The sequence below is a fragment of the Triturus cristatus genome, chromosome 3_2 (genome assembly GCF_964204655.1).
Source record: "Triturus cristatus chromosome 3_2, aTriCri1.1, whole genome shotgun sequence".
Classification (NCBI taxonomy): Eukaryota; Metazoa; Chordata; class Amphibia; order Caudata; family Salamandridae; genus Triturus; species Triturus cristatus.
The window spans coordinates 519476556-519495291 of NC_140584.1; the positions used below are offsets into that span (position 1 = coordinate 519476556).

The 18736-nt window shown below is 44.6% G+C and overlaps 1 protein-coding gene across 4 annotated transcripts in view; it reads left to right on the plus strand.

Moving 5' to 3' along the window:
* The first annotated feature begins 7369 nt into the window (after positions 1-7369).
* Positions 7370-18736, plus strand: part of FAR1 (fatty acyl-CoA reductase 1) — a 528293-nt gene continuing 516926 nt past the window's right edge. For 2 of the 4 annotated variants that reach the window (XM_085648214.1, XM_085648216.1), the window contains exon 1: positions 7370-7557. The gene's annotated coding sequence lies outside the window, so the exon portion shown is untranslated. The remainder of the gene's footprint in view (positions 7558-18736) is intronic. The other 2 variants (XM_085648213.1, XM_085648215.1) reach the window with 1 other exon arrangement.

Genomic DNA, 18736 nt, shown 5'->3' on the forward strand with positions numbered 1-18736 from the left:
AATTCATAAGATACAAATGCACTTCATGAGATATAAATGCAGTTAATGAGATATACGTGCAGTTCATGAGATGACAATGGCAATTCACTTATGTCAGCGTTTAATCCGCCAGCACCATATTTACCAGTATGATATTCACCAGTATGTTTCCTGCAGGCTCTAGGCCACCTTTGTATATCTTACTCCCCGTGGTAGGGTTTGGGGACTGTAGCGCCACTCGTAATAACTGAGCCCTGGACTTCTGAGGAGAGCCTACGATCATACGCTCCTCGTAACCTCTAATTAGGGAATCCTTCAGAGCAGAGCATTAGAACATAGCACCACTCGTAACCAGCACGCAGTGCATACTTCAGAGCAGAGCATTAGAACATAGCGCCACTCGTAACCAGCAAGCAGCGCATACTTCAGAGCAGAGCATTAGAACATAGCGCCACTCCTAACCAGCACGCAGTGAATACTTCCGAGCAGAGCATTAGAACATAGCGCTACTCGTAATCAGTAAGCAGTGAATACTTCAGCGCAGGGCATTAGAACATAACGCTACTCGTAATCAGCAAGCAGTGAATACTTCAGCACTGAGCATTAGAACATAACGCTACTCGTAATCAGTGAGCAGTGAATACTTCAGCACTGGGCATTTAGAACATAGCGCTTCTCGTAATCAATAGCGATGAATACTTCAGAACGGAGCATTTAGACCATAGCGCTACTCGTAATCAATAGCAAAGAATACTTCAGAACGGAGCTGTTCACGAAGCACAACGATTCTTACGGAGCGCGCCTCTCGCACTCCGGTGCAGTTCGTGGGGCACAGCACTCCTTGACAGTCTTGCAGAAAAGGGGGGCAATCCCTCGGAGGGGTCACAGTTCTGGGTTAACGGGGGACTCCCACGGAGGGGGAACCAGGGTCTTAGGGTGCGGTGCTGCTCCCGGTCGATAGGGGGCGCACCGGGGTCGTTCCCAAGCCTCCCGGCTTACCTTGATCACGACGTCTTGCGGCGTCCAACCCAGCTCCAGCCTCCGCAGTTGCTCCTTCCACGACGGGGGCAGGCCACGGCCTCACGCACCTCTCTCAGCAGCTGCGACGGCAGCGACGGGGCCCTGGGCTTCTCCGCGGGCCTCGCCTCGATGAGGGGGCACACTTCAGGCTTCCGGGCCGCGACGGTGAGCGCGCTCTAGCCCCCGCGACAGGGGGGGGGGTCAAATTAAGCGGAGAGTTCTGCGCTCAACGGGGCTTGCTGCAGGGGATCCCAGGCCAGGACATGAAGCGCAGGGGTCACAGCGCTAACACCTGGTCGATCCCCAGCAATTTTACAATCAGCTTGATATCTGGTTTCAGTGTTCAGTCTTGACACGAAGTCACAGCATTCAGTTTCAGTATTCAGTTGTTCTATAAAGTCTTAATGGTGCAGATGTCTCTGGCGCCCTTGGGGGTTCTGTTCCTGGAGGGTAGGGAATGAGTTGGCGACTAGGTCCTTCCTAGTCAGGCTGGGCAGAGGTTCTCTGGGTCCTCCTACTGCTGGGCAACATCAGTGGGTTTCACAGGATCCCTCACTCACTTAAGAGGCAGCACCTAAATCCTGTCACTCTCAGAGGCATAAGTCCCTGGCTAGGCCCTACCGCCTACACTCCTGCGTGGATTCTCCAGCTCTGCTTTACCCCACTGGCCAACTGACTAGAAAAAGTTCCCCCCTCACTTAAGTAGCCCTAGGTCAGGTGACCTCTAGCCAAGGCGGCAAAAGTAAAACCACACCTCCCTTCTAGAAGGTTCCAGCACATTCCAGGAGCTTCCCCATTCTACCTATGGGACAAAAAAGGCGGGCTGGTGTCGCAACATTGTTGTGGGGTTCCAGCCAGCTCCTGGCAGCTAGGGTGCTACTATGAAAGACCACTCTGCAGTAGCAGGGGTCTGTGGCAGCCATCTTGGGAGAAGGGAGCACCTGCACCTTAACACTGATTGGCAATGAAAAGGCGCCCGGAGACCTAAGTCCAACATCAAAATGAGGGTGGAAAAAATGAGGCACGATCAAAAATAGATGGGGAGACCACCCTAGGGCTGACAGGTCCAACAATACCAAAACCTGGTGAAAAAGGAAAGAGCAGCTACGGATGTAGATGTCTTCCAGCACACATTAGAAGACCTTGATGACCACTATCGCCCGGTGGTATGCACAGCGATAGATAGGTATAACTTCTACCACAGGAAGCAGGAAAAAGGGGAATCGGTGGATGAATATGTAGCGGCGTTACAAAAATTAGCCATAACGTGCAAATTTGGAACCTTACAGGAAGAATTGATAAGAGATCAAATCATCATGCACACAGTGAATTCCTCCATACAAGAGAAGCTGTGGGTCAATGGCGATGCACCTTTGAAGCAAGTAGTGGCGTTAGTAAAAAAAGCAGAATTGTCCAAGAGGTGCGCGGAAGCAGCCAAGCACGAGAGCAGTCAAGGGCAAGCAGTGTGCAAGGTAGTGGACAGAAAGACAAGTGACCCTAAACAACCACCAGGGCAACAGGGGGCAAGGAACTACAAAAAGTACAACACAAGAGCCCCAAGACCACAGGGACAACGGAATTGGAGCAGGAACTCATGCTATAGATGCGGCAGCAACACTCACGCGGCCAATGACAAGGGTTGCCCTGCATTCGGTGCCAAATGCTCATACTGCGGACTGTTAGGGCATTACGAGAAAGTGTGCAGGAGGAAGACCCCTAGAAGTGAAGTAAAGTATGTGGCACAAGAGGAGCACAAGGAGAACGAGGAAGAGGACGAGGAAGATGAAGATGGAATCCTGATAGTGGAAGAGCAGGTCCTAGGCATAGAAGGCACCACAGACAAGAAGCCAAAGTGTGAGATGACGATAGGAGGAGTACAAGTGACCATGGTGGCTGATTCGGGGTCACCCTACACGATTATCCAGAGAAAGATATGGGAGAAGGAGTTTGTGACAAGGACAAATTATCAGCTAAGGCCCACGGACATCCACCCAGTGACATTCACTGGAGAACCTATCCCCATGGTTGGATTTTGCCCGTTGTCATTCGAGTTCAAGGGCAGAACGTGCGAAGGAAAATTATACGTGGCCGAAAAGGGACCATCGGTTCTAGGCTGGAAAGATCAAGGAGCCCTGGGAATGAAGTTAAATCCGGGGGGGGCACACGCAACTCCTCATGACAGAAGAGGGACCAGAATATGCAGCCCAACGATGGAAGGAAGAGTTTCCGGAAGTCTTCAGAGAATCTATAGGACGCATGGCAAAGTTCACGCATAGAATTCATCTGAGAGAGGGGGCACAACCGGTGACCCACAAAGCACGTAACATCCTGTTCCGGACCAGGACAGCAGTACAGGAAGAGTTGCAGAGATTGGAAGATAATGGAGTGATAGAGGCAATCGACAGAGCGGAATGGCTGGCGCCCTTGGTCGTAGCGCAGAAACCAAATGGGAAGCTGAGACTCTGTGTCGACCTAAGAGAACTTAACAAAAACATTGTGGTGGACAAGTTCCCTCTTCCCAGGCTCAACGAGATGCTAGCTAAGACCCAGGGAGCAAAGTGGTTCTCCACCATCGACCTGACATCAGCGTACCACCAGATTGCCTTGCATCGATCCTGCAACCACCTTACATCATTTATAACACCCTTCGGATGCTACAAATTCTTAAGGATGCCCTTTGGATTGGCCTCGGCGGCTGCGGTTTTTCAAGAATTGATGCACAGGTTGTTCCACAAGAAGGAAGGCATCCAATATTTCCAGGACGACATATTGGTGATGGGGACATCCAGAGGGGACCACAATATGAAGTTGAAAGAGGTACTAACCATATTGATGCAAAATGGACTCACCGCTCAATGGGAGTAATGCAAGTTCGGAGTGAACAAAGTCACGTATTTGGGGAACGAGATAAGTCAACAGGGAATCGAACCGAAAGTATCCAATGTCACGGTGATCAGAGATGCCCCCACACCCAAGAACAGGGAAGACATCAGGACTTTCCTGGGGATGGCAGAGTTTTATAGTAAATTCGTGCCACACTTTGCATCTAAGACCCATCACATGCGAGTACTACTAAAAGATAAATCCACATTCCGATGGACGGAAAAGGAACAACAGGAGTTTGAGGACATGAATCGCAACATCAGTGAGGCAGTGCCCATACATGGGTTCAACCCAGAGGCGCAGACCATTCTAACCACAGTCGCTAGCGATCGAGGATTAGGGGCAGTGCTCACGCAACAATCCACAGAAGGAGCGAGCACTACGATCAGCTTCACCTCCAGAGCATTGGCCCCCAATGAACAAAAATTTTGTGTCATTGAGAAGGAGATGCTAGCGGCAGTATGGGCGATGGAGAGATTCCGGCAGTTCCTGTGGGGAGGAAAGTTCCTTCTGCGTACAGACCACAAACCCTTGGTGAAAGTCCTCACGTCAAGCGGGCACGAGCATGCCACTCAACGGATAGCCAAAATGACACTGAGGCTACTCGATTATGTGTATGACGTGGAGTACTTACCAGGACACAAGAACAAGGTAGCAGACTTTTTGAGTAGGGCTGCATCCAAAGAAGGTGCGGAGGACCAAGACGAAGGTGGATGGGAGGAGTATGCGGTTGCCCTCACAGGAGACCCAGAAAAAGCCATAAGCGCCACGGAATGGGAAAACGAATACGACAAGGACGTGAAACTTCGTGCAGTAAAAGCATATGTGACGAATGGGTGGCCGGACAAGAGATTGTTGGAGGAAGAACTGAAACAGTATTGGGAAATCTGCAAAGAACTATCAATAGGGGACAAACCCTGGTTCTTGCTGAGGGGCACCAAAGTCATCCCGCCGTACACCCTGAGGGATCACATCGTAACCATCACACATGAGGGACACTTGGGGATCGTGAAGACTAAATGGAGGGCTAAGAAGGTTACTGGTGGCCGGGAATGGATGTGATGATAGCGAGATATGTAAGGGCGTGCGAACAATGCAGCAATGCGGACAAGACTCAGAAATTACTACGCCCGCCCCTAGGGAGATACGAATGTCCGGAAAACCCATGGGAAGAGATTTCCATAGACATCCTAGGACCCATACAAGACACACAAGGCACTCAGAAATATATCACGGTGGTCATGGATCGATACTCCAAGTGGCCGGAGATAGACGTGTCTGAGAACACCGAAACCGAGACAGTACTGGCCTTCTTAACAGACTTCTTCATAAGAGAAGGGATCCCCAAAGGGATTTTGAGTGACAATGGCCCGCAATTTACGTCAACTAAATGGGAAACCTTCATGGAAAGGAATGGAATTGCGACACGCCATACGCCAATATACCACCCGGCAGGGAATGGATTAGCAGAGAGGTTTAACCGGGTGATCATGGGATCGATCCAGGCGGCGATCAGCCAAGGCAAGAACTGGGAGAAGGAACTGAAACGACTGATGTGGGCATATCGGATAACACATACCACCACTGGGTACAGTCCATTCAGAATCCTGAGGAAGAGAACCATTTACAAAGGATAATGTGGCGTGGAAACGCCTCATGGTGCAAAGCCACTGGTCTCCAGCAGTGGTGCGCAGAAACTTGGAGAGAGCCCAGACAGTGTACACAGAGCACTATGATGCCAAACACAACACCAAAGAGGTCACACTCGAGAAGGGCGAATGGGTGAGAATCAAGATGCCTACACAGAAGAAGAAAGGAAGAGTAAATTCACACCCCCTCTTCAAGTGATGGAACCATATTCTAGGTCAGCGCTTCTCAGCGATGGGAAAATATGGTCTCAAGATAGAATGGCGAAGTGTAATTCAGCAGGTCTGAGCAACACCATAGAAGAGACAGCTAACATCTTACCGAGGAAAGGAGGAAACCCCGAATGTCCCAAGGAGGAGGGGAGTAGTCCACCACCGAGAACATCGCTAAGGGAGAGAGAGGAGATGAGAGAACAAGCGTTCAGCACCCAAGAGAGAATAGATCTGGAAAGCGGTATAGAAACAGGAGGCATGGACGGTGGGGACACACCCGAAGTGGGACACCATGAGTCCACTCCGAGCACAAGTGGTCTCAATAGTCGGACACGAAGTGACAGAAGAGTCAATCTGCCCAGGAGGTTTGGAGATTTCGTAATGGACAGCAAGTAAGACTGTACAGTTTCTTTGGGTTGTTGTTAATAGGGAGAGATGTGGTGTAGTGGTCTAGCTGTTCGCGCACACTACGTGTGACGCGGACGGAAGTCCGGCGGCGGCCATGTTTGGCCATTAGAACGCGGATTTCGGCGCGAGCTAATCACCGCTCCGGCGCTCCCGAGTGAAAGTTAATAAAAATTAAGCACAATTACTGGGTGCATGAAGTTTATTTAAGCACCAAACCTGCTGAAAACGACCACCTTTATACTAACCTCCGGCGTAGTGAAAACAATTCCCTGCTGATCCCCACGAAATCGTATTGTATTCAAGACACACATTCACACCTTTCACATCCTGAATTTTCTTGGTTAATCCTCAGAAGTCCCGATGCCATCCTCGTCGCCAAATGTTGTAATGGAATATACGGGCCTCACCAATTAAATCGAATGAGATCGAGGTTGGTGATGAATCCTTTTAGAGGTAAAGTAACGGAACCCACCTCTGACACAGCCAACACCTCAGACTACCAAGTAAAACTAACTTAACCGGTGCGCTGGCTAAATAAGGAAATCTCCACATTTCAAATCACAGTAAAAAATAACAATTCTAAAGATATGTATTGCCTCGAGCCGCTCCCAAATGCAGGCGTGCACAGCCTCGAGAGCGACACGAGACATCCTATAATAAAACATCAAAAACCCACAGTTAAAACCCAGCCGGTCGGGCACTGCCTGATTTACTCTATATGCCAGACTGACCCTCTCATGTTTCATTTACGTAACTACACCACCTTCTTTCTATAGATTCCAAATTGGCTTTGCTTCGCAACACTACAAACATGGCGTCGACCACAGCGACACATTAGAAAACTAGCACTTCTAGTTTTTAAAACATAGCTCACATTTGAAAAGCGTATGACGAATGTAAAACGTCTGGTTGCACTTAGTAGCTCATAGCCAAGATGGGAGAGCCTAGCTAAACTTGCTTGGCAGGTGGCGTGTCTCGATCGTCAGCGACCAGGGGTGTGGCTTCCGAGACAAGAGCGGAGGGCGTGGGTCAAAAGAACATTGGGTGGGCAATACGAGCAGTACGAATAGCGTCCACTTTACCCTGACACATATTTACTTTAGAAAAATGCAGGTACCCCGGGGGCACTTTCTTCATTTGGTACCCCAGGGGTGACATTGCGACCGTATTATCGTCCTATGCGGCGCGCAGCCGTATTTCCAATAAGGCCTGCTCCACCTCCGGCACCTCCCACCACTAGTTTTAGTTCTGGCTGCTCTGCGACACATCGCGCTCTGTGCAGTCTTTCAACCACCCTCTTACCGGTCCTTGTTGCTGCCTGGGTGCGTCTCCTATCTCACGCACACAGCAACCGCCGTCAATTCAGCCTTATATCCGCCGCAGTGTGCACCTTCCCCGCATCCAAACGGTAACAATAATTACATTTTCCTTTAAATCCGTTGTCAACTCCGTGTATGTGTCGGCCTAACGGTCACGTTAGCTGTGTAGTAGGTAACGGGGCTTCCTCGGTTTTCGTGGGTGTGTCAGTAACATCTTGACATTTATATGCCTCCCTGTGGGGCCTATATTGATGTCATTTTGTTACTTCTCACTCGGGGTGTCAAATAATTCGTAATTACGGCTGTCATGCAGCTTTCTACAATTAAAATCTCGGTTGGGAATGGATGGCGGGTGTCGCGGAAGCAGATGCAGGAAGAGCCAACCATCGCCAGTGCTATTCCACACGTGGATGCCAAATAATATCCAGTGCACTGAGTGGTGCATATTTTTATCGCTCACAGAAGGGTGAAATGATGAACTTATACTGTCAAGACTTAAGTCCGTGACAGCCATGTTAGACTTAGCCGCAGATTTACAGCAGGCACCCGACTCTCCGACCTGTCGTAGTGGCCTGTCAGTTTGTGGACCACAGGATGCTTATTTCAGAGAGATGTACAATATCTTGCGACGGGCAACGAGGCGGGTGATAGGTTAACAATTCCCGTGCGGATATGCGTACAAATATGTCAGATTGGGAGGGGGGGGGGGGGGGAGGGAGGGGGGCTTAGTTTTGTATTGCTGTCGAATTTAAATAAAATAGAAGGCAAGGCTTTGTGAAAAGGAACTCGAGAGACACATCATATCTCATTGGTGATTTAGTCCTTTCGCCCAAAGGATGAAACCATTCTTTTTATTTATAAGGTAGATTATGCGTCTGCAATATCAGTTTGGTGAAATTGAGACTTGCTGTAACGAGAGAAGCTAGAATAGTGTGGGTAGTGGACGTCGTGTATGTTTACTTACCTGGAAACACTTTAGCAGCCTATTTCTTTTGTTAGTATGACATGGTTAGCGAGTATTTATATTTAGGAACTGCAGGGAATAGTTACGTATACGTGTTAGACACCCTTCCACGTTGGTGTTTTTGTCCCTTGGCCGTTGTAAAAACCTTTTATTTCGTTGCTAGTCGAGCTATTGAACAGTCCCTCCCCCAATTATCTCTTAACAACCTGTGGTTTCATTGTATATGAACATTAGCCCTTCTGCCTCAGGCTATACCAGTTGTTAAAGGCCCTCTCTCTCGTTATAGGCTCGAGCCGGGGTTGAGGGCCTTTAACAACCGGTCTAGCCCTCGGCAGCAGGCTATAATATATGGTCACACAGTGGGGTTGCGCGAACCAAAAGTAACTGCTAATCATTGAAATCTTTGACGGGCTAGCACATTGGAATATATTTGCCCTCTTGCAAACCTTTTGTTTTTACACATTGTAAAGACACTTATGTTTTGTCTGGCTAAGCAATAACGGAACGTTATTAGCAACCTTCGTCAGAACGTTTTTCACACTAGCATTTTTAGCAATGCTTGTTAAATTTTGTTTGATTAATGTACAAGTGGGGGTAGAGACTGATTTATAGGAGTTATCAGCTACATCAGATTTAAAGTAAGAGTGCCTGCCAAATGTTAGAATAGGTTATACTCGTATATTCACGCGTGCCCAGGTGGGATTTTTAAAAGTTAACCACCCTCTGTATTAATGATCATGCTAGCTATATAGTAGGTAACGGGGTGTCCACGGTGTTCGTGGGTGGGTCTGTAATATTGTGGCATGCAGATGTCTCTACAGTGATTTCATTTTGCTTCTCCTCACTCTGGGTCTCTAATATTTACCATAGCTGCCATGCAGCTTTCTACAACTAAAATTCCGGTTGGAAGTGAATGAGGGGGGTGACGCGGATGCAGGAGCTATGTGAGATGAAAACAATAGGAAAAAGCGTTGTTAATAAGGATGGCTCTCTCCATTTTTGATGAAAAATATTCGTCTTGTTTTTATTTCTCTATCTCCTTTTTCAGAATTTAGCAACAACGGTTACTTTTTGACCTTTGACTATAGGTTTTGATACAATAGATCTGTTTACTAAAATGTTAGATCACGTTTTTGAAAAGTGACAGTACTTTGTTCCGAATATGTGTTTGTTTTGGCTTAGCAGAGTTACAGTTTCCTGTCTAATTTGAATGTAATGGGAACCCGGGTCAGTGTCTCTTACACATTTTGACCTGTCAAATTGTATTTTAACAACTATTTAGGAGAGTATGTAAGGTAAAAATGATGCAAATTAAGGATTGTACTTTTTAATGATAAATCTTTTATTTTGATGCTTGCGAAAGTGGCTTTCAGTTGGCTGGACCTTGATTACCTCTCTACCATGTCTTAATTGGCTGGCATCTCTTCTTCCACTGCTTGCTTTCAAGCACTACATTTTAGGTCGAGCCTAGGCAGTACATTTTTTTTCTGTTTAAACATTTTTTTATTATTTTCGTACCAACATCCCAATACAATTCCCACAAGAGCCCCAGCACCCCACCGAAGAGCGTTACATACGACATTTCAACTGTGTATACATGGGAAAGGTTACCCTTCCCGCTTGGGCTCCCCCTCCCACTCCCTCACGCAACCCATGTCAGTGCGCCCCCGTCTGCCTATCCTCCCCCAGATGCGGCCCCCCCTATTACTATGACTCGTGCAGGGGTATTCAAACCTATCTCTGGCAGCTTGGGCTTTCCCCCAGCTTCAGCCGCTTCGGATGCGTCCTCCCACCATCGTGACCCCCCTCCTACTCCCCGCTTATCGCTTAAGCCTAGGCAGTGCATGCGCTGCTCTGCGAGGCATGCTGTATTGTAGTAGGGACTTGAAGCTCCGCCCACATTTTTAATTGGCTTGTCATTATCCACTGTAAACTGTGGCTTTTCATTGGTCAAAAGGCTTAGTAGTCCCTCCTTAGCACCGCCTTGTGCCATTTTGTAACGTCCCATGGCAACACCCTCTGTTACGTGTGTTTTGTTGCCTGGTAGGCTTTAATTACAGCCTCCAAGCACTATCTTCTCAATTAGCGTTGGCAGGACATGCTCTCTCCTAACTCTTTTAAAAAATTTTATAGCATGCATTTGCAACGCAATATGTCTCGCATTTGAGAGCCTTTTATCTAATTTAAAACCAACTCATAAATAAAAGGCATTGTCATTTACAATGCCAATAGCTCAAACTCTCATAAATACGAGACCTATTGCGTTACAAATGCTTGTTTTCTTTCATTTTAAGCGCTCAATGCGAATGCTTGTGTTCCGAGCTGTCTCCCTTGTGTGCTTCTCTCCCCTTGCACTCCGTGATGCTATTGTGCCTCTCCCCGCCCCTTCCTGCTACACTTGCACGTGTGAATCTCCCCATTGCTTCACCCACCCGTGTTCTTCTCTCTCCCATTTGTTGCTGCCCGCCCGCCCACTCGCTCAGTGTCATGTTCTCCAACCTTGTGCTACTGCATTCTTTAACCTGTCTCGTCTTCCCAGTGTTGCTTCCCTGTCTCCCTTGCGCTCCCTGCCTTCGTCTAATGTTGCTTCTGCTCTTCCTACCCACTTAAAAAAAAAAAAACAGCTTTTGCACATTAAAAAAAAGTTTATTTATTTTTTAAGTTACAAATCCAACTTGGATGGGTAACTAAAAAGGAAAAACTAAGCAGCTGTGCCATTTTATTGGCAGGTGCACTGACAAAATAAAGCGGGCTGGGCATTAAAGGCTTGTTTTTATTTTTTAAACTTTAGCCATACTGTGCAATGAGGCTAATCACCATTGGCGAAGCCAATAGTTTCCAAAGGCGAGACCTATTGGCTTTGACGGTGCTTGTTGTAGTGGTCGGTAACCTAGATTTTGGATCGTCTTAGGGTGCATTTTATTTGGCTAGGTGGAGCTCTCTAGGCTGTTTTCATTGTACTTGCACTCGGGAGCGATAGACGTCCAGTACCTGCAGGCACAGGCCAACTTGACAGCGACAGACACAAAACTTGATATGAAGCTATCTTGGTATGTAAGATTTACAGTAAATGGGTCTTAGTGCACATTTTGAAGCTCTGTTCGTTTCAGAACTTTTGACTTGGGTGAACCTTGTTACATTTTGGAAGGCTTATGCCCCACACTCCTTAATGTGTTAGTATTATCCCAGCATAGCTTTGCTTATTCTGGGACAAGTGGTTGCACCCGGCTGACTCTTACTGTTGCAGAGTTATCATGAACAATATATTTTGTATAATCTTTTTGAAGTTGACGGCCCAGCCTACAAGAAAATAATGAAATGGCGTTCTGCACTGTGTTCGATGCCTAAGAAACATTTTGGTCTGTTTCCTATTGAGTGCTTTAACTGGATGTGTACATAGTTTTTCTTCTAAGACCTGCCGGATGTAGTAGGTTAGTCATAGGAGTAGAAGGAGGAGTTAAAACATATAGATATCTGCATATCACCAGTGTAGTTGAAGGTGTTGTGGAGCACGATGTGCACTTACCCGCGAATGGGTGTTATTCATGGACGACCCAGCATTCTACATGGTAACATGTAACAAATAAACAAGATTAGAGTTGGAGCAGTAGTCAAAACTGATGACTTGAAAATGAGCCATTAATGATTTGAAGGTAGCGATGGACCCTACTCTCTGTACTTTTTCATGCCTCATGAGCAAGGTTAGAATTGGAAGATCAATCAAGGTTGGCAAGCTCAGGAGCAACTACATAAACGTTTTAGCTCTCAAATGTTACCCCCTGCTTGGTCGATTTAATGATAACTTTCAGCCGATAGTTGATTTTTCTCTCATGCTTCCGACGGCAGGTAATCTGTAGTCGGGCAATCTCTTGTCCGGTCATGGATGAGACCAAAGCCAGATTGGCTCTCATTATATGTGACCGGTGTTTGCTCTACCCTGCCAGATGAAATTGTAGTCGTCCCACCCGTGTTACCTTCCGTCCTTAATCCTACAAGGATGTCCAATACTTTCTTTTAGCTTGCTCTTTCTAGTTTAAATGAGGGGCATCTTCATGCAAACTCAAAATGTTCTCATAATTAAGTTACTAACAGGCAATAACATTTACAGTAAAAAACGGTGCGACAACGTGAAATCCAACTTACTTTTATTGATTGGTTAAGTACACTATATGGCATAGATTTAGCAGAGGGCTCATTTTTATCACCATTAGCCTAGATTTTCTTTGAGTAGGAACAGAGGCTGCAAGAATGTCTGCATTTTTACACGAGGAGTCAAGGAATTGACACAATATTCTGGGGGGCTTCAGGCACTTGATGGATCCTCCAGAACATGATTATAGACACAAGCTTAAATGCAGGTTAATTCTGTCGAGACCCTGGCTGTGATTCAATGAATACTGTGATAACACAACCTTTCTTTTCTTCGAATGCTCTTTGCATCTGTACCTTACCCTTACTATCCCCGGTGTCTGTCATTTTTACGAACATTGAGGTCATCTGAAAAATGAGTGCCAGGACTCGAGAAACAGTTCACTAGTCTGCTGCCCCTGCGATAACCGTGCCATAGGTGTAAGTGGACTTCGATGAAATAATTTCACTCTACAAAAGTCAATTATTGCATATTTTATTTTTCAGCGACTCCCTACCTCTCCAGAAGGAAATTAAACCAATGTTTTAATGTAAAAATAAATATATGCAGCGGTTTACTCTTTTTGCATCCCCGTCATACTTCCAGTAGCGGGTATCTGGTGTGGGGGGGGTCGGGGGTGTGTGTGTGTGTGTGTGTGTGTGTGTGTGTGTGTGTGTGTGTGTGTGTGTGTGTGTGTGTGTGTGTGTGTGTGGTCGGCCGTGGTTGTTTTTTTGTTTGTTGTTGCTTCTTTCAAACTTGCACTTAAAAAGGCTTTCCTTCGATTTAGTCTAGTTAAATTAGTTAAAAAATGGGCTAACCTAGAACTAATTAATTGCAATACAATTTCTGTGAGTGGACTGTTACTGAAATTTTTCCGTAGATGGTGAAATGTCTACCACCACTCTATCATGACGCGTTAATCCAATACGGCGGATTTTTCAAAATGGCTGCCCATTATTTGAGATATAGGGTATAACTGTTTATATGCCCATGTGTGGTATCATTTTATGTTTTTAGGGACGGGAAAGTCAAAAATAACATCAACAATTGTTTCTGATGACCATAATATCAAATTGGGATTAATACAATAAACAACGATTATTATATGTTAATATGCCAAACATAGTTTTGACATTATTTTTTATTTACATTTTTTTAACATCATTTAAAAAGGATAAACAAATTTCAACTAGATAATATAGCACTTCTCAATATGACACTGACAAATTGTTAAAGAGAGAAATTCAAACAGCACTCCTCAGTATAAGAACAGTATGATTTCAATCATTGTCCACTTCCATGGAATTGCAACAGCTTATTCCTCGACAATCCGTGCACGTATCCTGGAACACTGTTGCTGAGTAGATGTGCGATGTTCAATAAAATATCCAGGTTTGCAGATGGGTCACTGTACGCGATTACCTTAATGGTGTTATACTTTAAGAAACGCATCCCACTGGCCTGTGAATATGTTTTTATTGGGATTTGCCCCATCCTCCTCAGTTCTTCAAATGAAACTTGACGTTTCTTAATGACCGTTGAAAATTTTCCAGTTGGAGTCACAGTGGCGATAATGCCTATCCCATGAAAAGTACCATGGCTATCTATTTTAATAATATTGTGATCAATATTATCAGCTGCATATTGAACGAATTTCGGAGGACTTTCAGAAGGTTCCACAAGGACAGGTATAGTATTTCCTCTTTGTGCTCCAGCTGAACATTCAAAACGAAGAACTTCTGAATAGGAGCTGCAGAATCCCATATGATTTACTGCTTCAACTACAAATCTCGAGCTTGTGTTGTCATGTAATTGAACTGCCAGCCGTAACTGCAACGGTGAAACTAAGACTCGTGGGCGCACAGCTTGCATAATTGCCTGTCCTATAGAAGCTACTTTTCTCTCTGTTGGTTTTATCAGTAACAAAAACTGGTAATAAGAGCCTTAACGAATCGGGAATATAGCTCACATTATAGTCCACACTACTCATGTTTTCAATGGGTGGATATGTTTCTGGTTCTACAGGGATGTCTTTAATATCATTTCTTATTATTTCAGCAGCTGCCATAAGGAGATTGTTTCGATCCTCTTCAACATCTTCATGGCTATGACTGTGGTACTCTTGCAGTACATGAGCAGCTGTACTTTTAAAAGTAACAACATCAGCAGTCCCTGCAACTCTTCCTATGAAGATTTCATCTTCAAAATGCTCTGAGTTTTTGTTTCATATACTTCGAACTGTATGGTTCGCTATCTTCTGGCAGTAATTCTCGCATTTGAGTAACAAGTTCTTTAACAGTAGTTTGTTCTTCATCATTTGCCTCCATGTATTTAACTACTTGAAGAAAAGTTTCCTGGCGAACTGAGTCCTCTGGTTGACCTGAAGATATTGGAGGGTTATCAGTGAACTACCCGGGAAATGAATTTTCCAGTAGAAATATTGACGTAACTGTTTGTGGTAGCATGCATCAACAGCATGTAAATCAGACACATTTTGGATACATCTCTTTACTTTGTCTGCCCATTCATCATTGCATTTGTTGCATTTTTGTAAAACTGATGATTTGAATTTAACTGTTCGTGCATTAAACCACGCATTTTTTTTTCCTCACCCTGAAGTATACACTTAGCTCAGTACCACAGAATTTTTTTTTTTCTAAAATCAAACTGGGTTTCACGCGACCGTAGAACACGAAGTTGTGGGATCTAATTCTTTCTCCTGGAACGGAGTTTTCAAGTTAACAAAATGCGCTCTACATTTCTTGTGAACTTTCTGCCCAACACAAACGTGAAACTTAGATATTTTTCTCTCCTTGCATGTTTTTTGAATTCCAGTCACTCCTCTTTCAGTGAGTACAGATACATCGTCATCTTCTTGAAACACCACATCACAAATGAAACACTTTTTTACGTCCATTTTCACTGTGTCTCACAGTAACTCGCAAGAACCTGTAACACATAAATGAAACATTTTTGATTAACAAAAAAACAAACGATAACAACAAAGATACAAAACACAAACCATAGCAAACTTTTTATTTCAAAAGTTAATTGTAATATTCACGTTCCTTCACACTTTGTCATATAAGTCAACGAAAAAATTATACAAACTTTGTCTATCTGACATATTCCGCGATTATTTGATATTATGGTCATCAGAAACAATTTTTGATGTTGTTTTTGACTTTCCCGTCCCTAAAAACATATAAAATGATACCACACTTGGGCATATAAACAGTTATACCCTATATCTCAAATAATGGGCAGCCATTTTGAAAAATCCGCCATATTGGATTAACGCGCCATGATAGAGTGGTAGACTTTTCACCATCGTTTTCTATGGAAAAATTTCAGTAACAATCCACTCACAGAAATTGTATTGCAATTAGTTCTAGGTTCCGCAAGAAATTGACTAGTCTAATTCGATAGTGCCTGCTTTATTCTGCATACTTCCCACTTGAGTTTTCTTCTGTTTGGTTGATTTTGAACGGTGATTACCACCACCCAATTTGAATGTAAATGACTTAACTTTTCTTTTCATCAAGATGGCAATTTGTATCTTTGGATAAAATTGGGAGGGCACTGCTTTATTTATGATGTATGGTAATACCATAGTTAAACACATTGAGACATACTGCCTTTGAGGAGTCGAGATATATAGTTATATAATATTATAGTTTAAATCTGCAGTATTCTTTTACTTTCCAGGTATGTTGACCTCGGGGACTTAGGTTATTGTAAAATGAGGACCAGTTAGAAAAACCTGAAAGATGTTGTCAGTATCAGGATAGTTTTGGAAAGAAATTAACTACTAGTGGTAGAGTCTGGGGGTCTTAAACTTCCTTCTTCAAATTTTGCAGTTTTTTTTTTTTAACTCTCATTTTGAAATATTTTATGCATTGAAAGTGGTGTTAGTGTATATAGATTAAAATATGTGCTTTGTAGATTCCCAATGAAAAATTATATTTAGCTTTATATAGGCTAGTTGCAGGGCGAACATCCCCTGCGTCAATCAAACATCTTCTCAGTATCAAACGGTCACTTTTTTTTTCTTTCTTTTAAATACCCATTTAGATCCTTGGCCCCTCCTGTTTTCTTCATTTGTAATGCTTAGCACTTATTGCAATGGCTTTTTATATTGTTTTTATTTTTGCACTTACAGCCCATCGTATCAAATACCTTGCAATATCCTGGGTTGATTTGGCTTTCCAGTCTATATATTGATTAATGTTGTAACTGATTTCAATGTATACTTTTTAAATTAGTTTGCCCTATTGACTTAGAACATTGTTTTCTGTTTAGGAAATGAAGTAAACGTTAAACAAATCTTGGGCCACATTATAATTTTGCTTGAAGCTATGTAGAGAAATGCACATTCCTTTTTGTGGTCAATTTGCAATGCACCCTGTTTAATCACATTTGCAATGTTTGTACCTGAGGCTTTTATAATACCACATCGTAAATATTCTGTCAGCAGTGATTAGTTGGATTAAAAAGTGACTGAGGCTGACTTACAATTTTGTTTTCAAAAGTTTCTTTACTTACGAATAGCCTCCAAGGAAGACAAGCAATGGATGCAATAGATCTCTCCTTTTGGGCCTACTAACTTTGCCAGTGCTAACTAGCATTGGCAAAATAAAAATCAGAGCATTTTTATGTGCATGCGCGTATCCACATTGTGATGCTATAGTGACTCAGGGTGATGTGTGCAAATGACACAACCACCATGTTTACCTTTTTACGTTATAAGTGCTGAAGTGATGGTGCTTTCTTCCCCTACACCTGTTTGTTATATTTAATTTACCTCTTTGTCTGTTGTAAAGTGGTAAACCATATACCTAGGGCCTGCAAATTAAATGCTACTATTGAGCCTGCAGCGCTTATTGTGCCACCCACACAAGTAGCCTTTCAAACATTCAGGTGTTACATTGCAGAGCCTGTGTGTTTACTACTACTTTGATTTGGCATTTAAAAACAACTTGCCAAGTCTTAACCCCCCCACCCCCCTTATCACATACACACCACCCCCTAAGGAAGGTCTTTGGTAACCCAGAGGGCAGAGTGCTATGTAAGTAAAATGTAGGACATGTACTTTTAAGCTTTACATGTCTTGGTAGTGACAAATAGCCTATTTCGTTTTCCACTACTGTGAGGCCTACTCCTCTCGTAGGCTTGCATTGGGAATTCCTGAATACACTTTTAAGCTGATCAGAGAGGAGAGGATTAGCTTCTTCATATTTCACATGTTTGGATTGACCTTTATAAATCTTCTTTACTGGTGAAGTTGGATTTAACATTACTGTTTCAGAAATGGCACTTTTAGAACACGGACAGTTCTCTGCTCCTAGCTCTTTTGTGCCTTACAGCCTGTCTCCAATACACATCTGGGTTGGGTGACCGCTGCATTCTGTGCAGTCGCTCTAGACCGCCACAAACACAGGGAGGTGAGGCTCCTCTGAGCACTCATCTGCATTCTGATGGGTCTTCCTGGGCGAGAGAAATGGGAGGGGCTGACATATGACACACCATTCACAGAACACTGATTTACCCCCAGGGTTCGCCTGGCAGACAGGTCTGGGCTGAAAGAAATTGTGTGCACTTCAGAGGCCAGTCTTTTCTTGTCGCCTCCACTTCAAAGGCACTTTTGGGTAGAAGTACTGGGTCCCTTACCCCCACATTTTGGACAAATCTGGACTCTGTCAGAAAAACAGCTGTGCTGCACCAATGACTTCACTGACTGCTGATCTGGAAGGCCTGATTTTCTGTTTGTTGCCTTGCTACTCTCTGACTCTGCTGAAGGAGAGCTGGGCTTTGCCTTCTTCCAAGTGATCTCCTAGGGTTTGTTGGCTTGCTTCCTTTTGCCTGAGACTCGGGGAAATCAAAGTCTCTACCCCTGCTCCTGTGCCTGACTCGCTGGAAGTTGCCCAGAAACTTGCAACATGGATTTTGACGTATCTCCTTGTCTGTGTGCAGCAGAACTGGCGCATCGACCCTGTTGCAGGAGTAGAGTCGGCGCATTGCTTCAGACCCAGCACTTTGCCTGCAGAGATCAATGCATCAGAGAGCTGCCACTTGGTGAGATCGCTGCATCACCTTGACTGCGTGGCAGAAACCGGCACAATGCTCGACGCCTCTCGAATCCAGCATCACGCTGCTTTCAACCAGGAAAGATACT